Below are 26,717 nucleotides of genomic sequence, written 5' to 3' on the forward strand. Positions count from 1 at the left end.
AAGTGGTCTGGACTGTGAAGGATGTCAGACCAAGATTGACCATTATAATCAATCCCTGATGACCTCTTCTCCCTCACAGTTCACTATGTTCAGCCAAGCTAATATCAGAGAGAGGCTGCCCCTACTAAGTAACTTGCAGGAAATTTCTAGAAGTCTTTTGATTAAACTTTGTGTTGAAATTCAAAGGTATATCATCTTTCCATCTGAATTTTTTGTTATTCTTTTGACATTGCTTGTATTTCCTGCATCTGGGATATGTTGAAACAATATAGAGTGCCACAGTGACACAGAATCATATCAAAATCAAGGCTGAAGAGGCTTTTAAGATTACAGAATCCCATCATTAACCCAGCACTGCCAAGTCCACTACCAACCATCTTCCCAGATGCCATATCCACATCTTTTTGAACATTTCCAGGGATGGTGATTTCAGCACTTCACTGGACAACCTTTTCAGAGGCTTGACAGGCTTTTCAATGAATAATGGTTTTTATAATACCCAGTCCAAACTTCCCATGGTGCAACCTGCGGCCCATTCCTCTTACTCCATCACTTGATACCTGGGAGAAGAGTCTGCTCCCCACCTGGCTACATCCTCCTTTCAGGCAGTTGTACAGAGCAACAAGGTAACCCTGAGCCTCCTTTTCTGCAGGCTAAACACCCCAGGCTCCCTCAGCTGCTCCTCAGAAGACTTGTGCTCCAGACCCTTCCCCAGCTCCATTGACCTTCTCTGAACTCTCTCCAGCACCTCAATGTCCACCTCGTAGTGAGGGGCCCAGAACAGAACACAGGGGGAGCACAGCCTCATCAGTGTACATGGGGACCATCTCTGCCCTTGTCCTGCTGGCCACACTATTGCTGATCCAAGACAGATGCCAATGGCCTTCTTGGCCTCCTGGGTACATGCTGGCTGATGTTCAGCTGGCTGTCGACCAGCAGTCCCAGAACCCTTCTCACCAGGCAGCTTTCCAGCCAGTCTTTCCCCATGCTGTAGCACTGCATGGGGCTGTTGTGACCCAAGGGAAGGATTCAGAATGTGGCCTTATTGAGCCTCATACAATTGGGCTCAGACCCTTGGTCCAGCCTATCCAGATCCCTCCGTAGAGCCTTCCTACCCTCCAGTGGATCATAACAGTATCAAAGGCTTTAATGAAGTCCAGGTAGACAATATTCACTGTTTTTCTCTCATCCCCTGAGCCGGTGACTTTGTCATAGAGGGATACTGGGTTGGTCAAGCAGGACCCCCCTTTCATAAACCCCTGCTGTCTGAGCCTGATCCCTTGTTTGTGAAGACCCTCAAGATGATCCCTTCCATGACATTCCCTAGTACAGACATCAGAATGACAGGCCTGCAGTTCACCAGATTCTCCTTCCAGTCTCTTGTAGAGGGAAATCACATTTGATGACTTCCAGTCAATTGGGTCCTCCCAGGTTAGCCGGGATGGCTGATACAAAATGAAGAGTCTCCTTATCTCTCCTTTATTTCTGCTGTATTTATAGAAAGATGCTTTGTTGTCTTTTATGGCAGTAGCCAGACTAAGTTCTAATAGGGCTGATTGTTCTAATTTTCTCCCTGCTTCACAGTGTTTTCCCCAGATTCACAATATGATGTCTATGGTGAGAGATGGGAAACAAACAATATGGCCCTTCCTGTCACTCAGGCTACTTTTCATACTTTAGTTTGTATAAAACCGTTCTCCTGTCGGTGGGTAATGTGCAGGTGTTTAAATATACAAGTGAAAGGAAAATATACTGTTCTGATAGCAAACTGAATTTACTGAGGAAGAAACAGCAATATCAAACACAATGTTCAGAATGGTTTTGACTCACTAGTGATTCAAAGAATGGCTTTCAAAAGGAGTGAAGAAAAGGAAGGATGGTAAGTATTTTTTGTATGTCACAATGTGAACTAGATAGCTGAAGGACATTACAGATACTTCACTAACCAGGATATATGTAGAAAATGAGGAATCCTCAGATAATCTAATATACTTTCTAGCTCTGGTAATTTGAGAGAAAATCAGCAAGCTGTAGGATTAAAGAACTCTGCTAGTGGACACTAGAATGCTCCAGGCAGAGAAAAAACATTTGCAGTCAAGTAATGATTACAACTATTCTCTTCATACAGAAGAACATCTTTAATTTAAGTACTTCTTTCATTTTATGAAACACTGAAATACATGTATGCAGCTCTAGCTGCCATTCTTCCTAAGCTATGGTCTGTAGAGAATAAGAAAAATTCAGCTCAATGTTTTAACTGTTTTTCTGCTGATGAACTTGGGAAAAAAATTATGTTTATTGTTCCTTATTGTTGAGAACATAAGCAGTTGCTTATGAGAGCTACAATCCCCCTTCCTCCTGAAACAACAAAACCAAACCAAAAAAACAAAACAAATCAGAACTAGAAAACCCCACCTTTTGTATTCCAGTGGGTCTGTGTGTATAACCTGCAAGGTTGTGTGAAACCAGGCAAAGTAGAAGTTTCAAGGACCCTTTTTTTTTTAATGTCTTACGACAGCTAATTAAAAATAACTGATGGAAAAATTATTTTTAGTTTGAATATGCTGAAATCCATCTCAATGTCTATAGACATCCATTTGAATTCCTGTGAGTCAGCAAGGTGATTTCACTGTGCTTTAGACCCAGCTCTTATGTGCTTGTGTGAAAGACAGAAACACAGTCATGAATTTCAAGTATTTACATGTCACCAGGAAAGCAAATTACACAGAATGTAAGCTTAAAATGGAAACCTCCATTCATAATTACAAAGAATTAAAATGCAATTAAACAGTACCTTAAGGTATAAACTGTCTATGAGTTAAAATTTTCAATTCATTTGAATTCATAACATCCCCATCTCTTGCTTTGTTTGGAATTCTTTTGGTATTGTTAACACTGTATTTGACTGAGTTTTATGGTAATTTATCTGACTGGCTTTGTGTGTGCACAAGTCTGATGCCTCATAAGAGAGGAATGGGACAGGAGATTGGCAGAATTGAAAGCAAAGTAAGTCAAACCATTAAAAAAAAAAAAAAAGAAAGCAGATATTGTTGTTCTTAAACATATTGCCCTAAAAGACATAATTAGTGAACAACAAATAAAATTGGTCTGTGAAAGATGTATTGGGTTTGCATGGTCAAGCTTTGGTAGCTGCTGGAGCTGTGGGGGAAGCTTCTGTGAGGAGCTGCCAGTAGTTTCCCCCATGACTGGCAGAGCCAATGCCACTGGCCAATTAGAAATGGTGATGATGCCTCAGTGATAATGTATTTAAGAAGAGAAAAATAAGTTACTGCACAGATGTCATTGAGGCCAGGGAAGAGCAGAGTGAGAAAACACGAGAGGAACAGCTCTGCAGACACCAAGGTCGGTATAAAAGGAGGGGCCAGAGGTGCTCCAGATGCCAGAATGAAGATTCTCCTGCAGACCATGGTGCAGACCATGACTGAGGCAGCTGTCCTGCAGCCCATTGAGGACCACAGAGATGCAGAGGTTCACTTAGAGCCTGTGGGGGAGACCCACACTGGAGCAGGTGGGTGCCTGAGAGGAGGCTGTGGCCCCATAGGAGGCTGAAGCAGATTTCCTGGTGGGATTTGTGACCCATGGAAGGCCCATGTTGGGTCAGGCTGTGCCTGAAAGACTGCACCTTGTGGAGGTGTGATCGGTGCTACAGCAGTTTATGTAGGACTGTAGTCCATGTGATGTCACACTGGAGCAGTTCATGGAGAGCTCTTTTCACAGGAGAGACCCTATGCTGGAGCAGGGGAAGGACTCCTCTCCCTGAACAGTGGGAGAAACAACATATGATGAACCAACCATAACCCACATTCTGTTCCTCCCTGCTCCACTGGAGGGAGGAGGTAGGGCTGGGAAGTCGGGAAGAGTGGGGGGAAGGTGCTTTCAAGGTCTTATTTTACTTCTCATGATCCTGATTTTGCTGCTAATAAATTCAATTAATATCTCCAATCTGAATCTGTTTTGCCTGTGACAGTATTTTCTGAATGATCTCTTCTGGACTCATGAATGTTTGGTATATTTTCTCAACTCATGAGCTTTGAGTGTGTGTCTGGCATCCATCCACAACAGATGTCTAATGTAAGCCTTAAGAAAATTTCAAGTTTACTTGGATAGAATAATACTGGGCACTGTGGGAATTGTCATTCAGAGGAAAATGTCTGTCTCTTTCTTTCCCTAGCTCACAAGAAGAAAGAAAATACCTTGCAAGAAATAACACCAGGCACTATTCTATTACAAAATATTGTGGTAGCAGGATTTATGTTCAGGAAACTGTGAGTCACATTAGATATGTCCTACCTACTAAATGACATGGGGAAACGCTGAGGAACCACCTGAACTCAAGTCACTGTCCATGATTGAACTTTTTTTTTTCAGCATCTAGATGATTGCTTATATTCATTCCAGATAATGAAACTAATAATATAGGTGTACATAACTAGAAAGAGTAAATATTTGATCTTAATAGAGGATTTAAATCTTCAGGTGTAACTAAATTATTTGTATCAAAGAGCATTTACTCTTAAAGCTTTATCCCCATATGAATTTCAAATAACTTAACCACGGAGTTCTTCTAATGAAAGTAGACATTTAAAATGTCCACACTGCCCCTGGGAGCTCTGGTGGGTCACCCCTGCCTGGACACCAGATGCCTACAAAAGCTTCTCTGTCCCTCCCCTCTTGAACTGGATGCAGGAGAGAAAATAAAATTTTAAAAGGAAGGACAAGGAGAGATCACTCAGCAATTGCCCTCATAGGCAAAACAGACTTGACTTAAAGGAAATTAGTTTAATCAGGGTAGGATAATAAGAAATAAAACAAAATCTTATATCACCTTACACCCCCACTCTGTTCTTCCCTGGCTTACTTCATGCCCTATTTTCTCTCCTCCCCGTTAGCTGTGAAGGAGGATGGGGAATGGGGGTTATGGTCAGTTCATAAAACATTGCTTCTGCTGCTCCTTCCTCCTCACACTCTTCCCCTCATGTAAGACAACAGTCCATGAACTTCTCCAATGTGCATCCTGCCTATGAGCTTTAGTCCTTCACAAACTGCCCTGGCACGGGTCTCTTCTGAAAGGTGAAGTCCTTCAGGAACAGACTTCTCCTGTGTGGTTTCCTGTCAGGGTGACAAGACTTTTCACCAAACCAGTTCCAGGGTGAGCTCCTCTCTCTGTTGGGTCCCAGGACCCTACCAGAAGCCTGCTCCAGCATGGTCTTCCCACAGGGTCACAGCCACCTGTGGACATCTTTCTGCTCCAGCCTGAGATCCTCCACGAGCTGGAGGTGAATATTTGCCCCACAGTGGTCCTCCTTGGGCTGCAGGGGCACATCCTGCCTCACCATCCTCTTCACCACACTGTGCAGGGTAATCTCAGCTCTGATGCTTCAAGCATCTCTTGCCCCTCATTCTGCATTGACCTTTGTGTCTGCAGGGCTGTTTTTCCTCACATTCTCTCTGCTCTCTCCAGCTGCTATTCTGCAGCAGTTTTTTCCCTGCTACGTCTCCTCTGTCTGGCTTGGCCTTGGCCAATGGAAGGTCTATCTTGGGTCAGCCAGCATTGACATTTTTGGACCTGAGAAAGGTTTCTGGCAACTTCTCACAGAAGCCACCCATGTATCCCTCCAGTTACCCAACCTTGACCATGCAAACCCAACACAGGAACAGAAAATTTCCTTAATAGCCAGGTATAATTTTATGCTTCTTTACCAAGGAAACGTCAACTAAAACATCTACATTTAATTTCAAACAACTATGAACATTAGTAGCTGGAGGATCAACACAAACATGGAAGAATAGATTATATATGGTTTTAAAAAAAAAAACCACAACAGTTTTAAATGTCCAACTATTGGGTTTCATAAATTCCTGCATCACTGTTTTTCCATTAGACAGGCAATATTTTTCATGCCACTGAGGACTGTATCAAATACATTGATTATTTGTTTTTTAACCCAGGAAAAGCTCCTTATAAACACCTTTGCTTCACCTCTCAGCTTCATTTGAAATCTTTTATAAAAAAATCAATTCACAAAGAATCGACATCAAGAGCTAGCAGACACTCTTATTAACTCCCTATTCATTACTGTTTAGGGAATTCATTGAAAGAAGAGGGTTAATGATCACTTTAGAGTATACTTCATTCAATTCTTAATGATGTTTAACATTTGACAGATGTTTTTCAGCTCCATCATTGCATACAGAGATTTACAAGTGGTGTGTCAGAAAATTAAATTTAAATTAGATTTCTCCCTATTATGAATAACTTTGATTTTTTTTCCTAAATTTAATTGTTTAAACCAAATGTTTCAAAATATTTCTTTTAATATGAGTTATTTCTTTAATATGAGCTATTACAATGAAAGAGCTAGATTTTAAATGTTCAAACAAACAAAATTGTAGAAGCTTCCAAAACAAACATGTCTGAAAATCTATCATAGCACTCCTGGGTCTTTTTGAGTTACTACGTAGTTTTTAATCCTGATAATATGTTTAGTTGAAAAATTTTATATTAATTTAAAACTAAAGTGTTGTTTTACCTTGCCATAAGCTGACAGCCAGGATGAAGCAAATATTCATTATATCTCAGAGTTAGTACTTGCAATACCTGCACCATGTGTACCCTTTCCATAATTTATTCTGTTACTAGGACAGCAGTTTAACTCTTAAGGTGACAGAACTTTCATTTTCACTCACTAAAAGCATGAATGCTTAACACTTTATATAATACTTTATAAGTATAATACCTTTATAGAACCCTTCCCCTTACTGCCAACCTGAATGTCTGAATAAGGCAGGGAAGGCCTTTCACTAACCAGTTATTGGGAACTACATGCTGTATCACTCAACTTTGCAAGCTCTAGATATTTTTGATCATTTAGTATTAGTTAATCTTCATACACCAGCATCAATGTAAATACATTAAGAGACTAAATTAATCTCCATAATAAAATTGTCAACTTTTACTGTTTCTGAGAAACTGTGAGGAAAAACTCATATTTAGGTATTTAAATTTTTCTTTACTTGTCCCCTAATGACTAATGTCACAAGAATCTTGCACTAGTCTAAAAACTGTTAAAGTTTTTGAGTACATGCCTTTAAAACATTGCTAGCTATTCAGTAACTCTAAGTAACCTCAAATTGCCTTAAATTTTTAGTAGTCAAGTCCTGTGAAGTCCTATTCTACTTGCAGTTTTTAATATTAATCTCCCAGAAAAAAGGACCTGTTTTAACTATTGTCAGAATTCAACATTCAGCAGCTTTTTGGTCAATTTGCAGCACACCAGGGTCTTCTCCAGCATTTTGTGCAATCTGAGATAGATTTTTTCTTCACAAGGGCAATGAGATCAAATCACTACCTCTAGCAGAGAGAAGAAACAGAATTTGTTGCTTTTGCTTAAAAAGTTACCTTTTCTTAACAACTTAGATAGTTTATCCAGTTACATTAATATGCTTAAAAGGCCATTTTGGAGAAACAAGTTAACTAATTTCATGATGAAAATAAAAACTCTTAAATTACATAAATTTTAGGAGGCAAATTAAAACAACAAATCTAGTTAAAAGTCATAATTAATTTAAAATAAAAGAAAGAAAAGTAATTTTTGACACTCAAAATATCCACCTAGGGAACTGTAAACATGTTGTTTAGATATTGATTAAAAAACCCCCAAAACATGGAACGTATTGATTTATAAAATTCAAAAGTTGTGCCTATTAATGAAAACATTTCTGTGTGTTAGCAATGCATTTTGGATGTTTTTATGCCACATGAAAGAAAATCAAAACTACTTGTCTCCCCCTCTCTCAATAGAATTTACCAAACTCTTAGCCAAAGTTCAAATTTAAAATTTTACAAATTATTTTTTGTAGGAGTAAACAAACTTAAAGTTTTAAGTACAACAAACTTAAAACTGTTGGATCTTAATCACTGCAAAATTTTGGCGTTCCATGGATAGCGACCTTTTGTGGAGGAATTAATTTATGTGGTAGTTGGGTTTTGACTCTTGGAACAGACTTACGAAAGGAGCCTGGACCTTACCTGCTCCTTTTTAATCTATTTTTTTTTTTTTTCTGGTATAAACAAGTGCTGTAAAACTTCCCTAAATTGGAATTCTGGTTATCTCCTTGTCCAAGAGTACTACATTTCATGAGCTGAATCCTGTGCTGCTGGGAACAAACAGGATGGAGAGGCACCAGGCACAGCACCAGTAAAGCTTACAGGGAAAGATCAGATCTAATCTGGCCCTATGGAACCATCAGTCATCCACATCCTTTCCATCAGCCATGAGAGGAAAGTGAATATCTTGTACAAGGTTACTGGAGAAAACAATACCATGATATTGGAGCCATTCTTTGAATGGGCAAAGAAAATTTCCACTGCAAAATGAAAGTAAAGGAGATTGTGCCCTTAACTCCACTGCAAATTAGCAGTGAATTCTCAGGCACTGCCATTGAAATGCCATCAATCTTTGCATCATGAAATTTTGTCTCCCCCCCAGTGAGTGGGGGCATTTGTCTTTGACTACATGGAGGACTTGCACCATTACTATTCTTCAGGCATCAATGAACTGCTCATCAGAAAGACTGTAGGTTTTTGATTCCAAACAGTTTCCCAGCATAGCATAAAAAAAATTTATAAACCACCAGTGGTGGAACAGGAAACAACTCAACCAACTCACAGAAATATTGGTTAATCCTATTTTCTCTCAGAACTGTGAGCATTGTGTCTCTTTTGTGCCCTCCCTTCTTTTTAAACTATCCTTATATTTTATACCATAAATAAGTAATATTTTTTTCTTCAAATACAGGATCATACAAGGACCATACAAGCAGGTTTTTTAAAACAAAACACCACAAAAAATTACAACCACTACCAGTAATCCCCCACCACATGTACCAAAAGTAATGCACTTGTTTCTATATTTTCAATTGCCATCTGAAAAACTTTCTCCTCTCAAACAAGTCCCAAGAAAATAGATTGCCACAAGAAAGTTATGGAAGTTTAGTTAACCCTTAAATATTTGTAATCCTCAATATTAAAATACATCATCAATTGTTGTGCTTTCTTTTTTGCTATTTCAACCACAAGTACGGAAATGTGCAAACATAATTGGGAAATGATGATATGGAAGATCAAAAGGAAGTTATCTACTACACATTTTTAATGATTTTGAGAAAGGATTTTGATGGCACAGAAGAATACTTAATTAAAACCTCAAAGTTCTTAACAACAAGATTTGTTATAGATATTTCTTTCTTCTAATCTTTTTTAAATCTTTGCAATCAAGTCCTCTCTATTAGCACTATTTATGTAGTTCCATTATGTCACTTCTAAATTATTTCCACTTTTCAAGATTCTAAATGTAGAAATAAAAGGCTTTTATAATTATTTTTTCTTAGAAAAACAAAATCCATTACCCTTTAAAATTTCACATAACTCTTCCACTGTCCTTTGATCAAATTCCTCAAAGAACAAGAGAAACAACTTATTTTTTCTTGTTTAAAACTACAGTTTTAAACAATACAGTATTTTATTATCAATGCACTAAAGATTCTTTGAATGCATTTGGTAACTTTTATATTACTAAATTCATCATATTGAAAAACACTAAAACCCACAAACACAATCTTAAAGGGAAGATAAAGCAGTTCCTCTATATGCTTTAATGTCCAGGAAATATTATATTACTTTATCTTATGGCTTGCACAAGAAGAACATTTCATGCATCAAGCATGTAAACTGACTTTGACCATTAAATATGCAGGAATGAAGGAGACAATATTTTACTCAAAATTGAAATATTCTGTTGATACAATATAGTCTAAAATGTCAATTCACTTACATATGGTTGAGATTATTTAAGTTCAAACTAACTGTAATCTAAAAATGTTGATTAGATCATGCTGCAACATATAGATGTAACTCAGTTTCACCATCACCTTGTTACACTACCTTGAAAAGATAAAGGGATTTCAAGATGTATGTAATAACAGTAATCAATTCCTTTAACTTCCTTTATAAGATGAAGGGGGTTACTGAACATTTATTTATCATTTTCCCTTGCAATTCAAACTGAATACCTTTATTACTGGTAAATGGAAATACTAATTTCTTTAGCTAGACAAAATAAAGGTCCAGAATGTATGTCTGTCTTTTTTTACAGCTGGCTATATACACCTACAGTTTGGCTGCTCATGTTAGAAAATAATGTAGGAACAAATAAATATTTTATGTGCAAAACCTACCAAGATTTCATTATTAGCATCATCTCAGATTTGTGCTGTTAAAGTACTCTTTTTTATTCTCATCTGTGGAATAGCCCTGGTATACCAAAGGTAATATAAGGTGGCTATAAAACTTGCTGCTCATCTCAGATTTTCTGGAGTATAGTATATTTTATGGGGTCAATTTTTAGAAATTTGTCATTTCCACAGTGCTTGCAATTTCATGGTATTCGAGTGTTAACACCCAGCTGCACAAAGGAGTTCTGCTATCCTGTATTTCTTCCTTTAAATCTGCTTTACTGCAACAGAATCAAGTAGATATAAGCCTGTATTTTTCTATTTGTTATTTAATAGTAGTGATATCCTGTTGAAGCTTCCAGAGGAGTCGTAAATTTTCTTTCCACAGCTGACACATGTTGCAGGAACACTGCTTAAGTGCATCTCTCAGTTTCTCACCAGAGATATGGGAGGATTTTATTTCCACATATATTTTCTTTCTGAAAGATATCACAACAGTTTGCACTCTTTTAAGGAAAATTGCAGCTTTACTTCCTTTAGAAATGCATTCTCACTGAATTCAGAACTATGTGCAATGTAATGCTAATACCAGTGTTAATGGCAGAATGCCATTTCCCTTTTCTAGGTGCTTTAAGAAACACCCCCACAGAAGATGAACTCCCCACCAACGCACAGCTGATTAGCGTCGGGAGAGATTTCGGTATCAATGCTTTTCAGCATAGAAGGTTATATATATCCTTGTGCTTCTTATGGATACAAACAGGATAACATATTTGCAGCTACAGAAGGGGTTTTGTGCCCACCCACCCAAAATAACTTCAGTAAAGAACATGTCAGTGACAAACAGCACCATATTTTTCAAGTAACACTTCCTGGTTTGCAGAGCAAAACCCACACAATGCCAACTTCATTCTTTTTTGTTATCAGTGCTTTTCACAGAAAGTTGCACAAAGTTTGATCATTTCTGTTTTTAAATCTTACTAAAAAAAGACAAGATTTACAACTAGATGATTCTAACAGGCCTGATTGGTTCTGGAAGAGGTTGTAAGGATGGACTTAAAGAAGAATTTTAAGACCTCATTTTCACTGAACTATTCACTTGGCTGAATGCACACGAACAGGTTGTGAATACTGTGATATTTAATAAGGTAGGTTATCACTTCCCCGTGATCTGGTTGTCAACAGCTATTTTTTATTGTATGTGCCAGAGGTAATCTCCTTGGAGCAGTAACTGCACATGGTATGTCAACCAATGAGACCTGTATTCCTAAATAAAACACCTATGGTTACATCAGCAAAAGGAGCAAACAGCATGAGGATGGGCTGCTCTGAATAGTTGAAGACACTTGGGTAAAAACTTATAATGTCACTTTTTTTTATATTGTTCATATTTTATGTATCTATATGCTATTATGATTATCTTTTTAAATTTAAATAGCTCTTTAATGAAATGGTATCAAACACACACATGGAAATTATTTCTGCAAAATAGACCCAGTTCTTGTTCTTGAACTGAATTACTGCATTTTGCTCTTGACTGTCCAAAATACTTCTGTTTCTACTGATTTCATTGTATTTAAAAGTCTTATTTCCCTCTCCCCACACTCACAATTTTGTTTATAAGATACTGAAGGGTAGAGTACTTATATCAAAATTTTAGCAACAACTTAAACAGTGCATTGGCATTAGATAAGATGATGGAGGTGTTAAAAACTGCACAATACCTAAGCAAAATTATTTTTTTCATTACATGGATGAGATATAATCTGAAGAGTTTGTAAGACTGTGTTTATCCAAAGTTGTTGGCTGACTGCAAGTAACAAAGGGAGCTTCTAAGACAAAATCCAGATAATAATTAAAGGTGTACAAAATGCATTAGATAACCTTGTCTTCTACACTTTAAAAAGGTGAGGGACTAGATCAAAAAAATAATAATGATAATAGTAAGTCCCTGCTCAGGATATTTATCAAGCTTTGCTAAGGGTGACTGTGCTGCTTTTACTTTGCTATGATATAGGTGAAATGAAATAGTACTCATCCCTAAATCTCCAAACTTCATTCTAACTTCTGAAACACTCTTAGGCATTACGAGCAGTTCTTCACTTCAGTAGTCTGTTCCTTGAAGCTCTGACTGAAGTGAATTTCATAGAAGTCAGCTGAGCCAGGGATTTACAGTTCACTTGTCTGGCACAGATCTTCAAGAGCAAATTAGACAACTCCAGGAAAACATTCAAAAATTCCAAAATAAATAATCTGTACTTAACATTGTAACGCACGCGCTCGTGTATTAATTTAAAGGTAGCACATAACCGCATGCTGTATTTAACATTATTCACAATCCTGATCCCTTTAGCAACATAAGAGTATAACTTCTTGCAAGATGACTTTAAATTTTTATGTGATGTGATGAAACTCAGGGAAATTTCCAGCTTTAGCATGGACTGTAATGCATAAAAATGAGGTGTTTCTTTTTGTATTTAAAGCAAAAAAAAAATAAACTGAGTTAACAAAACTTTAATACCTAGCATCAACAGGTACACAAAAAAAAAATTCTGCTTCATTGAGCAATTAAAAACAGAATTGAGCTTTTTAGTGTGTTTTAAATGTCATACAAGCTGTATCTCATCTATCTTATTAGTTTCACATTATGCACACTAAGACATACTTTCTGTGAATACATTAAGTTATCATTTACTAGAATTTATTCTATTTCTATGACTACTTTGTATACAAATTTTAAGAAAATTGCAGTTACTCAGAAATAATCTAGTTTTGTTCTGTATTTTAAATTTCATATTTCTTTTGTCACTAGTAAGAGTGGATGAAAATTTAATTTGCCATTACTTTACAGGGAATTTCTTTTAGTTTTTACCAAATATAGTCCCTGTCCCTTTTAACCTATGTGAATGATTTAATTTTCCATTAAAAATTGAAAATAATATTTTCAATATAAAGCTATTTTTAAATAATCATCGTTACTTGTTGAGTCATTTTTCTACTAGTTCATTTTTTATAATAAGATTAGATAAGAAAAATCAAGTAAAAAATAATTATTACACTATTTTGAAGTAGGAATTTAAGGATTCTTCTATGCATGAGATTTGCTTATTAAAAAACTAATCACAGGATTCTGAAAACAACTAAAACCTTCAAAGGTTTTTGTATATAGACCAGCAACTGAACACAAATGGGAAAATAATTCCACAGAGCAAGGTTCAGTTTTAAAAGTCAAAATAAATAAATAAAACATTCAGACCCAAATCTTCACCAAATGTGAATCACAGGACCCATCTGAAGAAAACCCAGCAACACACAGTAAAGAACATGGTAATATCTCCATGTTTCATTAATATAAGTAAGTGTGTTAAAATATAAGTTTCTTCTCTTATTGTTTAAAAAAAGTCTCACCTAAAATTATTAAACATCAAGCTGATGTGCTCATAGGTCAAGTGATACAAAAGAAAAATGATGTTAAACCATAAAAGTCAGCACACACACAAGCTTTAGTTGCAAATACAATCATCAAAAAACTTATCTTCCTCTTTATTTGTGACTTAAGGCCTTCAGAAAAAAAAAAAAAAAAAAAAAAAAGCCCTGGAAGTCTTTTATGTGATGTTAGGAAGTATTTGATGACTTTCAATTTTCAGGTTATACAGAGACATTTTTTTTATAGACAACCAGGAGTGTCAGGAGACCCATTGGGTACAATGTGTTTTTAGTGTTATATCAAGTGACAAGATATAACCTATAGTTCTAGACTCTGTTGTTATTATGAAAACACTGTTTCAGGTTTTTTGGTGTTTTTTTTTTTGAAATTAAGTAGAATAAGATATTTACTCAAAATTTTTCTTGGAAGTTAAAGCCTGACAGGGGACTCAAGTATCTTTATAACCAGCCTAAATTTTGGGGCAACTGAGGCAAGAGGTTAAATAGAGAAACAGAGGAGGCCACCAGCTGTAACATGATCTTATGTTTCTAAACCTTTCCGACCCTTTCTCACAGATTTGTCTGTCTAATGCAATTTTTTCTCAGTTTCTTTAAATTCTACTGCTATTTCTTCATTCTTTCTCCTTTTCTTCTTCCAGATGTTTGATGGATTAACATTCCTCTTCTTAGTTTGAATTTTTTGTTTGACATATAACTTTTTGAAATAGTTTAAAAAAAAAAAGTGTTAGAACACATATAGTATCAGGTATATTATAGTATCAGGCTTGATGTTCTTTCAAAATTATTTTTTTTTCCTGTTACTGATATGTGTAAATAATGCAAGTACTTTCCAGCACCAAAATATAGCCTGCTTCAAAATGAAACTTTATTTACTGAATTCATCAGGTGAGAAAATTAAAGCATTGAAGGACAAAGTGTCTTACTCAAGTTGTCATACTTGAAATCAATACATGAGCAGCTTTTTATAAATAAAAATGCAAAATGGTCTTTTAATCAGTTCAGTTGCCTCCCTCAAATTTCTTCAGCCATTGTTCTCTGCTGAGTATTTTAATTTAGTGCAATGCCAAAACCTATTCTGTTTCAATTGTAGTTTTGGTCTTGAATTTCTGCAGGTGGTTAATGCAACTGATAAAGTGTCTCAATAGGAGAAAAAACAGGATTCTCAAAGCATCACTGAGCAGAAATACTCAAGAGTGCACACACTACTTATCACATAACTTAAGCAGGACTGTTTAATTGTATAATGCGTTTTGATCTGCCAAGCATTCTTCAACGTTTTAGTGATAAAACTCTTTGGAGATATCTTATCCTTAATAATTGGTGTTTGCATCACAGGCTGAACAAAGCAGCATTGCTGAATCCCTGTTTTTACTCTGAATATCTCCATATGATCACCTATAAAAATTCGCAAAGTCTCTTCAGAGAATGGAAGTCTGTCAAACACAAGATGATAGAGGTCCAGAGTGCTCTTTATCACTGCATATAATAGAAATCTTGCCTCACAGAGGGAAAAATGATAATTTAGAAATAAATAAAAGAGATCATGCTTTGTGTCAGTATGGAATTACATTTAAGGATTCAAGAAGGCATTTCAACTCCTATTTGATGCAGACAAAAACCTTCACTCCGCATTTTTCAGTGTGTTAAAATCACTGTCTATGACCATGTTGTTAAAACAAACAAACAGTCAAACTCACAATATTTTGATCAACTGGAGTTGCAAATATGTAAAAAGATACAATAAAATTAAGTCAGCTGGCAGAGAAATTAAAACATGTGTGACCAAAATTCTGGACATGTATATGTTCAAATGATTCAGATAAGGCCTGTCTACAAGATCTTTAAGGGGTCAAATATTTCTATATCTTACAAACAACTTCTATTCTAATTGTTGAATTAACTAATGTTAAAAAAATCATAAGAAATGATTAAATTTTAAAAATTCATTTGCACTTCATACACCAAGTTTATAGTCATTTTAAGGTTATTAAACATAATGTACATTTTTTGCTTGTCAACTAATGCAAATATGACAAAAAACCTTGAGTGTTTTCCCCCAAAACACTCCAGCCACTGATGTACATTATTTTTGGAAAGAGACAGAAAGGGATATATAATTCACTAATGGCACCCCTCTCAAGAAAAAGGCTATTGTAATAGAGGATTCTCCACTAGGACTAGAAATAATCCTGCTGACAATAAAAACTCTGGTCCATTTATATCTAATTTCCCTACAACTTAAATATTTGCACTAAGTTTTTCGAGGCTCTGCACAAAGAACAGATTCTTAAAGCTGCAAAATATACCGTCCTCATTTTTCCCCAAGTTGCTTAAATTGTACCAGTATATCCACAAGAAGTGTGATCATGAGTCTATTTTTACCTCATGTGAAGTGTATATAAAAGTAGAATTAATAACTATGCTTCACTAAATTGAATTATTGCTTAAATCAAATCCGAATCCCAAATGTCCTGAGTTTAGCTTTGGCATTTGGTATAGCTGCTGGACTAGAATTGCTGCCTGAGATCAGTGGGTAGTAGAGTGAGTAATAAGATATAAGGAAGGCATATTACAAGTTGAAAATCACTGCAAATCATTGACAAAGAAAGGTACAAGAGCAGGGCTGCAGAAAGCAGTAAGAGGAAATACAATATTAACCACTTGAAGTTAAGGAAAAAAACCCAACCCTGGCCATATTGCTGATATTAAAATATTCAGACTAAGACTTTCACTTTACCATGTTAAAACTGCATTTTCTTCCCAGAGGAGATACTGAGCTGCTCTAAGTACAGAACTATGCTGACTTCATAGCAGCAGAGACTATACCTCTTCCTCACACCACCTCTTCCTCAATACTCTCACTTGAATCAAGAAGTAGCAAAGTTGGTTAGTTAAGACTTGTTCTTCTGTGAACTTTGATTTTTAGACCTTTTTTCCACCTCAATGCACTTTCATATCTTTATTCTCAGTGAATAATCTCTCAGCATGAAAAATTCTTTACTTCTCCACTATTTCTGTAACACAACAGCTTATACATATTTATAGTTTTTTTAAGCCAGTTGACTGAAATCAACATCTCTGTGTCTTCAATTAATCTCTTGGTTTTAACCAATGCAGAAACTGCAGAGATTATTCACAGTGTACTTTTATCTCCTTGGATGTGAGATCAGAGATAATTCACAAAATGTTTAAAAGTTTCTTAGCTCAAGTGACTATGCAGTTAAATACTTTAACAAAAGGACCTAAATTGAGTTACATGATTGCATTGTTTTCTTGGTTTCCTCCTCTTTACAGTTTTTTTTTTTTTTTTGTCATTGCCTGCCTTAACCTCATAACTAATCTGCTTGGACATCACATCAGATCCTGTACATTCAGTGAAAACAAGTTCTGCTGTATGGAGCTGATCAGTCAAAGACAGCACAGACTTGCTCAAAACAGACACTTGGTTTTGATTCTCCTCAACAGTTCTGAAGAGCTGACACACCACATATATACAACTCCAGCCATCCAGGGATGTGATTTTAAGGAAGGTAGTCCTATAATCAGTTCTAAATTGTGATTTTTCTGAGGGATTCCTGCTGTTTTACAAGTCTTTCTTTGTCAATCCCTGCATCTTTAATTCTCATGGTAATAGAAAAAAAAGGGGAAAAGGGGAAAGGGGGAAAGGGGGAAAGGGGGAAAGGGGGAAAGGGGGAAAGGGGGAAAGGGGGAAAGGGGGAAAGGGGGAAAGGGGGAAAGGGGGAAAGGGGGAAAGGGGGAAAGGGGGAAAGGGGGAAAGGGGGAAAGGGGGAAAGGGGGAAAGGGGGAAAGGGGGAAAGGGGGAAACAATGCAGTAAACCATGACATAAGAATAAAAGACTGGGTCTATATAAATTCCAACACAGAGGTACAAGTGCATCATTCAGCAGTTGCATAATACTGCAGTTAAGCCCCTGTGCTCAGGATTCTGATGTTGAAGTCTGCCTGTGCTTTGTGGTGTTTGTGGTGTGCCACCAATGAAATCGTCATCCCACCAAGTAATTGGCACTTATAAAGGGATTTTCAACAAGTCAGCCTGCTCACCAGCTGAATACTTGTTATGTTGGCTCCCAGCATAAAAGGAAATATAGATCTTCTTTTGCTTAGGGAAAAATCACCACAAAACAAAACCCAAAACAAACAGCCCAATTACAGAAGACAGAGCATTGATAAATGTAGATACTTCATTTCCTCAGTGTACTAGCAAAAAAATACATTTATTTTATTTTTTTAAATGTATTTTCCAGTTTCTTCAGGAAATGTTTGAGCACTGGTATGTTTAAAATTAGTTTGTGGTTCAAGCTTATATTTGCTTTGTGGCTCTGCAAGTGACATTAGTGATTCAGCCCTTCTGGCTGTAACAGCAAAATTCGGTCTCCTCCCAAAACACTTTTCCCTTTTCTATGGCAGAAGATCTTCTTATAGAAGCATGAACTTGGTAGGTTTGTGGGAGAGGAACTGTAGAGTGGTGAGTGAAGGATTTGGCAGAGCTGGGGAGGTGGTGGAATACAGAGGGATCCAATACCTTCAAGAGCATTAAAGATTTCCAGTCTCCTAAAAAATGACCTTAGAGTCATTTTGAAGCTCCTTTCCAACTTCCTCTGACTAATCTCAGAACCATATGTATTAGCAACCCCAAAATCACTTCTGCTGCAGAAATTGTTCTCCCTCAAGGTCCCTGAAATAAATAAGTTATTTTCTCTTTATCCTTAGGCCAGTGAGTTTCAGATGTGGCTTACATTATTGAAAAGGTTGAAACAGCTCTTCAGGAAATATGAGTCTTAAATTTCATTTTGCTCTAGTGCCTAGACTTCCTAATGTTGGTTGTTTAGTTGGGGATTACATCCCTGAATCCTTTTCTGGACTTCAGAAATTCTTTCTTTCAAAAAGTTTTCTTTCCAAAAAGGCTTTCAGGAAAAAAAGAAGCGAGACAGGTCTTTCAGCTAATGAACAGAAAGATAATTAAAGCCAAGATGCTGTTTCATTTTTCTTCTCTACTTGAAAACATTCAAACTATGCAGATTACTCCTCATATTGTAATGCTTTCATTTCAGGTTGTGAGTGAAGAGAAAGGGGGATCATGACACTATAACCTACTAGCTCAGATGCTCACACGATGTATTAAACAGCAGGAAGTTTGCTAATGATGCTTGAACTTCATTAACTCTATTTAAAAGTAACAGCCAGAACCTGATTTATTATTTTAGTCAAAGCAGTACAACTGTGTCCTAAGGTCTGTCCATCTTTGAATTTCCCAAAAGACTTGATGGATCAAATCCTACACATGACATACATCACACCTTAGAAAAGTCTTTGGTCTATGCAATAAGCACAAAGAAATTTTTTTGTTTATTTATTTCATAAGATAAAGCTTTTCATGGTGACCATGTTGGTGGTTATACCTTTATTTTTGGATAGCTGTTTTCAAGCCTTTGGATGGTAAAAGTCAACAAAACTTGTGTTTTCACTGGCCCAAGACAGCACGATAAAGCAAAGATAAAACATTATCTCTCAGTGTGAAAATAAGTGGAGAACTATACTGATGATCAGCTTATACAAAATTGTGACTCTTTAGCATCTTCACCAAGATTTTCCTTTATCTGGAAGAAAATCTATTTGTTTCCCTGGATTTGCTAAGGGCATTCTCTATCATGAATGAAGTATAAAGGTCAATTTCTTTCACACTGACATTCAAAACAGTATGTGCGACACTTCACACAGCCGCATTTTGTTCACTGACGACCCAGGGGATTTTTAAGGTTGGAAAAGTCCTCTAAAATTGTTGAGTCCAACTATTAACTGAGCACTGCTACAGTTACCACTAAACCATGTCATCTAGTGTCACACACATACTGTTTAAAAACTTCCAAGGATGGTGATTCCACCACTTCTCTGGGCAGCCAGTTCCAAGGCCTGTTCACCCTTACAGTGAAGAATTTTTTTCCTAATATCCAATGAAACTTGCTCTGGTGCAGCTTGCAGCTGTGTACTCTTGTCCTGTCCCTTGTTACCTGGGAGAAGAGACCGACCCAAACCTGGCTACACCCTCCTGTCAGGCAGTCCTAGAGAGCAGTAAGTTACCCCCCAAGCCTCCTTTTCTCCAGGCTAAACAATCCCAGCTCCCTCAGACTTGTGCTACAAATCTTTCTTCAGCTCAATGCCCTTCTCTGGATACGTATTGGGAGCCTTTCTTCTCAGCTTCCTGAGACCTCTACTTTGCCATTCAAATGAAGACTCACTAGATAAATAATTGCCATTGAGGCTGCTGAGAAACTAGCTATGACCACCAAACAGGAGAAAAAAAACTATTGTACCTCATATAAGCATGTTCTTAATTTTGTTTGATGAAATACTGACCGAACAAATATCTCAATAATCCCTATTTGGCATCTATGTAACATCCTTTTATACGGGAAGTGGGAATTTTAAGTGTATTTTCATACTACTCTTCAAAGATTAAAAGCATATTCCCACTTGCAAAGAAATCTAAGAGCTTAGCCCACAAAGTGTGCCATGTAAACAAAAAAAAAAAAAATCAACATTTTGAACAGTTGCCTAATACTGAAAGAACTCCATTGTTTCTCTGGTACCTATTGAGGTCTGGTACCTATTGAGTAGCTGGAATAGTTCCCTACAGAGTTGCAGTTCAAATCTGTTCAGGGAAGCTCCCAGGTATTTTTTCCCTGTGAGGTCAAGCTGCAACCAGAGCTCACTCACCTGGATATGCGAGTCAATTTCAAAAGCACAAAGGTGATTCCTGCGACACAGTACCTGTAGCAGTACTTATCCCAGGACCACTGCTGCTCAGCTGCTGAGCTACATGCTACCAAAACAGCACTGTTTGATAACACACACATAACCAGGCAGATATTAAAAAAAAGTGTCACCGGAAAAAAGTGGCATTAATTTGTAAAAGAAACTCCTGTAAACTCACCATTTGCAATGGGAAAAGCAGCAGAAACTAAGAGAAGAGGGGGAAAAAAATGCAACACCAACCACAAAACTCATTTAAAAAGGAGCATTGCTTAGTATGATATTGAATAAAGTCAGAATGGCTTCTCAAAAATAAAGGTGCACGATTAGACTTGGAAACTAGCATTTAAAATAAAGTTAAGTTCATGGAAAAGGGATATCTGGCCAATACTACAAGGTTTTTAAGAATATTAATCGTCAAAGCATCTTAAAGAAGCTAAGTAACCATGGCATAAAAGGATGGTCCTGTACAATTTGTTGAAAGATTAGAAAAGGTGAATTTTCATAGTGGAGACCTACTGTGTTGAGGGTTTCACATGTGCTGGGTTATGTGCTAATCAACACTACAAATATATAAACTACTAATTAGAGAGAAGAAAGAATAAAGTGGAAAAGGATGTTTATGAAATTACTTTAAAATAGATTTTATGAAACATACAGGACTATATATTGGCAAATAAACATTAATACGAAGTGATAAAAGAAACAACAACAAAAATGATTCCAACACCTACAGACAGTAAGGAGACTACCTATATTAAAATAAGGCAAAATTTGGGGGTACAATAGTTAATTCTAAGGGAAAAAATTAAAGAAAATATAAAAAAGTTTGAAGTGCAATGGCAGTCAAAATAAACTTGATAATTGTTAGAAAAGCTGTTCTGCTTGAAAAAGAACATAGTGGAACTATTTAGATCCAAATACAACTCTTAAAAATCTTAGAAGCTAAAGAAGTCTAAATTAGGAGCTCAGAAAAATCCATGGTCAAATGTCAGCTGTTTCCAGAGCATAATAGAAGTCAGTTGTGTGGAATGATTTCTCAGTAACCACAGCATTAACATCAGCAGTAAAAGAAATAGGTTGGTAAAGAAGAAAGTCTCTTTCAACAGTGCAATAAAAATCTTTCTATGAGCACCAAAGTTTATACATACCTCCTGAGCTCTGCTTACACAGGAGCCAGTAGAAAAACCCATATGAGCAACATTTTATTCCCTCACAAGAGTTTAAAAGATGCATTTTCTGTACTGTAACTAGTACTGAGTTTTGCTTTGTGTCTGGAATTGACAGGAGAATTTGCCCTTTTTAAGTAACTTAAGTAATAGAGTGTGATTGTCTTGTAATGGCTTTTCTTCTAAGGTAATGCACAAAAAAGGTTTATTTCTGGTATTAAATTAGTCACATTCCTAAATATTCTCAAAAATACATGTAGTTGAATTTAAAAAAAAATCCCATTGGTCTGTTCTTTTAAATTTATTTCAAAGTAGGATAGAATTATTTCTATCTTAATATTTTTTGCTACTTTACTGGTCAAAGCCATTTACCCAGCAGACCTCTTGTTGCCCAACTGTGCTTCCTACTTTGATGTTGCAAAAATAATTAAAAGGAACGGAATGTTTCTTGATCTCTAAAATTACTCTCTTGATCTTCAAAATTACTCTATGCATTCAAAAGTAATAGAACCCATTGGATATTTGAAGTAAAACACTTAACTTTAGGCACATCCTCTAAAACGTGCAGCCAGAGTGCTGCAGGCCAAAGGAATGTTCACTAACAACAAGTCCTAGGTCCATGGTTGCCCACCATCTTCCACTGAGAAGTGTTCTGAGCAGTCTGGAGTGTAGCTTGGAGCACAACTAGAAACTCTTTGGCTTTCTTCCAGGTACATACTACAGTTTTATGCTCACTACTGGCAAAGTAACAAGTTCTGGTACGCATTTGCTGAATAAAAGCCCAGACAAACAATCCTAGAATATGACCCGCAGTTAGAGCACAAGTAACACATGCATCTCAGTATTTACAAAGTATTGACAACTATAAAGACTTTTCAAACAGAAAAAAATCTACAAGATGTTTTGTTGAACATCAAAGGAAGAATGCAGAAAGGGCAAAACTCAGTAGAAAAGAGTATAATGCGGCGTGTTAACTATTAGACAGTTTATTCTGCCATCCTAGGTACAGTGTCCTCTGCAATCACCCTAGGAGAATTAGAATTACACAGCAGCAACTACAATCAAACCTACAAAATGCGCAAACCTTCAAATTTATTTGATCAGTCACACTTTATAACTAGTAAAAGCAGTTTTCTGAAGCTTATGCTACATTGTGACATCTGATGGGGATGATTATTTTATATAGTGGCTTCTTGAAAACCATATTTTGGTATGTGTTAGTCATTAAAGACGGTGTTCCATAAAGAAACTCACAGCTTCAAAGACTGACATTTTTCTCAAGTTGAATCTTCTTTATATTAAGGAAGAATACATTTTCATTTCAAGTATACCGGCTTTGTGGAGGTGTGAAAAGTATCTGAAGGTATTACCTTTTTACCGTTAAAAAAAAATAAAATCTTATTTTCATGTAGATATATGTCCTTCATAAACTTCTTTTCTCAGTAACTGGAAAATTCCATGGGTGGGCTACTGAAGCCACCTGAAGGCAGAGGTATTTGCCAATTCCTGATGCTGTCCTGCCCAGCACCAGCAAAACAATCAGTAAGTAAGAAATCAGTGAGGTGTGGTAACTGACATTAGTGACATAAAATGACAAATTAGTATATCTGTCTTAGCTATTCTGGATTTATTTCTCAAGCTCCCAGCTTCCTTTTTAAATGTAAAGTTTGTTCTGCATGCTCATCTCCAGGACAGGTTAAAACTCCAGGTATGTTGTCCCTTTAGCCCATCTGGAGACTTAAAAAAAAGTGGAGTTACCAATCAAAATAAGGGGAGAACTCTGGTTAAAAGGATAATATAAGTATTACATTTTCTTTGTCATGGAAAGCTGGTCTAAAGTAAGTGGTGTTGAGTTCTAGGAAATCTTATTTTCAATTAGTCTTGAATCTTTTGTTGTTGCTGTCATCATTGATGGGAAGTTATGGTATGCTTAGAATTTCTGTGGAGAATATGTTTACTGTCATTCATCACTGAGATTTACAGAGATCCCATAACAGCAATTAAATGTGGTTGTTTACTCAGTGCTGTCACCAGAAGAGGATATAGCCTGTGGAGTGGAACTATTCATGGGCCTGAAAATGTTTTGTTTGTCATCACATCTAAAATATGAGCCAACAAGCGTCTCTTTTAGGGTCCTCTACACATTTCAAGAAAATCAGAATTCTTGGCCAATAAAGAGTCTTTGGTTTAAATGCTTGTTTTGTCTGTAAACCCAAATGAAACACTTCACTAACTCATTCAAAATTATAAAAGGATGACAGGCTTTCTTTGTAAACACTTATGTGCTGTTACTTGTAACCCTCACTTGGTGACAAAGAGGAAACCCCAGTGTAAAAGTCATTCCTATTGTTCATCCCTTGGTCAAACAAAAGTTGCATGATGCATAAATCAGTGCCTAAAGTGCAAAAACCTTCGCTGAAAGACTTAGACACAAAAAGGGGTGAAATAAAAAAAGGAAGAATTTCTTTTACTTTGCAGCTCAAAGCTGTTCCTCACATCAGGGTTTCAGAGAGACACAGAGAAACATTAAGCTTTGTATCACAGAGATCCTGCAGTGATATATTCAAAGAAGATTTCAAGTTTTTGCATTCATAAACTGAAAATAAACAAGTGGTTTCATAAAGGAATAAGATGTTACCATGTCTCCCATAATAGATACAGAAAATCTCTAGTAAGTACATGATGCCACATCCAAGAGAAAAGCACCAAGTGGTGTTAGGGGAGGTTTAGGTTAGATGTAAGAAAAGCCTTTCACACAGAGGATGGTTGGGCACTGGAACAGGCTCCCTAGGGAAGTGGTCACAGTGCCAAGTCTGAGAGAGTCTAAAAACTCTTTGGACAATGTTCTCAGGCACATGGTGTGACATTTGGGGTGTCCTGTGCAGGGCCAGGAATTGGAATCTATGATCCTAGTCAGACCCTTTCAGCTCAGGATAGTCTATGATATTGTCTTCAGTTCACTTCTTTCTTCAATTTCCTACTGTCAGGGTGCACTTGAGAGATTTATAAATATCTGCACAGCAGACTCATTGGAGTGGTGAAGTAAATACCATGAAATAGGACAAAGCAGCAAAAGGAAGTACATGTGGAGTGTCATGGTATGAGTTTTTTGCAGCACTGCTAAGGACTGCTTCATGCAGTAGTGCAGCAGCATGGGCATTCCATGTCAATATTCAGTGAAATTGCATATTCAGAGTCTAGCAGACTCAACTACTCAAATAAAGGTTATCACTCCTAAATGGAGTGAGAAGTGAGGCATATCCTATAAAAACATTATTTTATAGAAGCAGGTCTATTCAATGCTTTAAAACTACCACTGGAATAGCTGGTATGACCTTCACTTTTCAATGGGCAAGTATTTTTAGCAATCCATAACTGTCATAGTTGATGAAACTTTCTACTACCATACCTAAAAGCTTCGTAAAACTTCCATTATTCCTGAAAATTAGTAATAATATGTGGTTGCTCTAATAGGCGCTTATGTGTGATTGCAATAATAAGAACACACTGGGATTTAAAGTACTTTGTTTTTAACGGGAAGCAGTGTAGTAATTTCCAAAATTTCAGAGTTGGTTTACTTTAATAACATTTATAAACTACAAGTAATTTCTTCCACTGCTATAGAATGTTTTTAATAAATACAAGACAATTTTAACTTTTTTCACTTTCTTAGTTGAAAAATTAATTTTTTCAATGAAATCTGTAAATTGGAAGAAAACTCAAGATGCACGAAGCTGTTATGTATATATATATATACATATATATATGTTTGTGTGTGTATATATAATTACAATACCAAGTTAGGAAATTTAATTGTTATAAGTTCTTCAGTCAAACCTAAGCTGAGCACAGTCATATTTTTAAAAGTGCCTTATTGTAACCAAAGGAAAACAGGAGGTAACAAAGGTTACAGGAGATATTGTAATCCCTACAGTACTCTTTCTTCACATATTCTTCAATGACACTTAAAACTAATTTATAGAAAGCACTAAACAGTTCCTTCATGTGCTGGGAAAATGCAAGAAAAATATCCTTTAAAAGTTTTCTGGTTTAAGTGTTGATATCAAACATCAGGTCACACAGGTATTTGCCAGTTCGCTTTTACTGCTCCACAGGGAAAACATCACAGCAAAAAGCAGATAAAGAAAAACCTTATACTACTCAGTAGAAGTTATTAATGGATTAAGTGACAAGTTTATGATTATGGGGACCTGCCAGGGTGCCCTGTGTGACAAGAGAACAGGAGCCACCCCCATAGACAGAACCAGTCCCAGCCAGCTCCACTGACGTTCAAAGCTGAGGCCATCAACAACACTGGTAGCATTGTGATAATGTTTTTAAGAAAGGGCAAAAAGTGCTGCATGTCAGTTATGAGATGAAGAGTGAAAAAAAGGTGAGCAAAAAAGCCCTGCAGATGCCAGTGTCAGTGTAGGTGTGGAGAGAGTTTCTCCAGGCACCACCAGAACAGAGCTCAACCTGCAGCCCATGTAGACAGTGTGGAGTTGCTTATCCAACTGCAGCCCATGGACAGGAACACAGAGCATATATCCACACTGATGCTTGGTGGGAGAGGATGTAAAAGCACCATGAGTGAATTTGATCCTGAGAAGAAGGGAGGGATGAGGGCAAAGAGGGTTTACTTTTGTCTTTGTTCCTTACTCTCCTATTTTTAATTGGCAATTAATCTTCCCTAGTCAAGTTTATTTTGCCCGTGATGATAATTAGCAGGTGATTTCCCCATCTTTATAGTGACCCCTGAGCTTTTTGACCTTATGTTCTGATCCTGTTTTGCTGAGGAGAGTGAGCAAAAGAGCAGTTGGTTGGGAATCTCACAGTCAGCCAAGGTTAACCTACCACAGTTTTGTAGATCCTTCCAGAGTCCTCTGAAAACAGAACTTAATTGTTTTATTAGAGGGCTAATGTAATATCATTTCCTGCAGCAATGATGCAGGACATCAATAGGGTCCTGTGCTATGCATAGGACCTTTAAACCAGGCCGATTGTGCCTCTTTAGATAAATACCTTTAGAAATTTATTCAATGACATCTCTTACTAGCATTGTGACAAACAGCAGCA

Source organism: Poecile atricapillus, chromosome 4, assembly GCF_030490865.1.
Source record: "Poecile atricapillus isolate bPoeAtr1 chromosome 4, bPoeAtr1.hap1, whole genome shotgun sequence".
NCBI lineage: Eukaryota > Metazoa > Chordata > Aves > Passeriformes > Paridae > Poecile > Poecile atricapillus.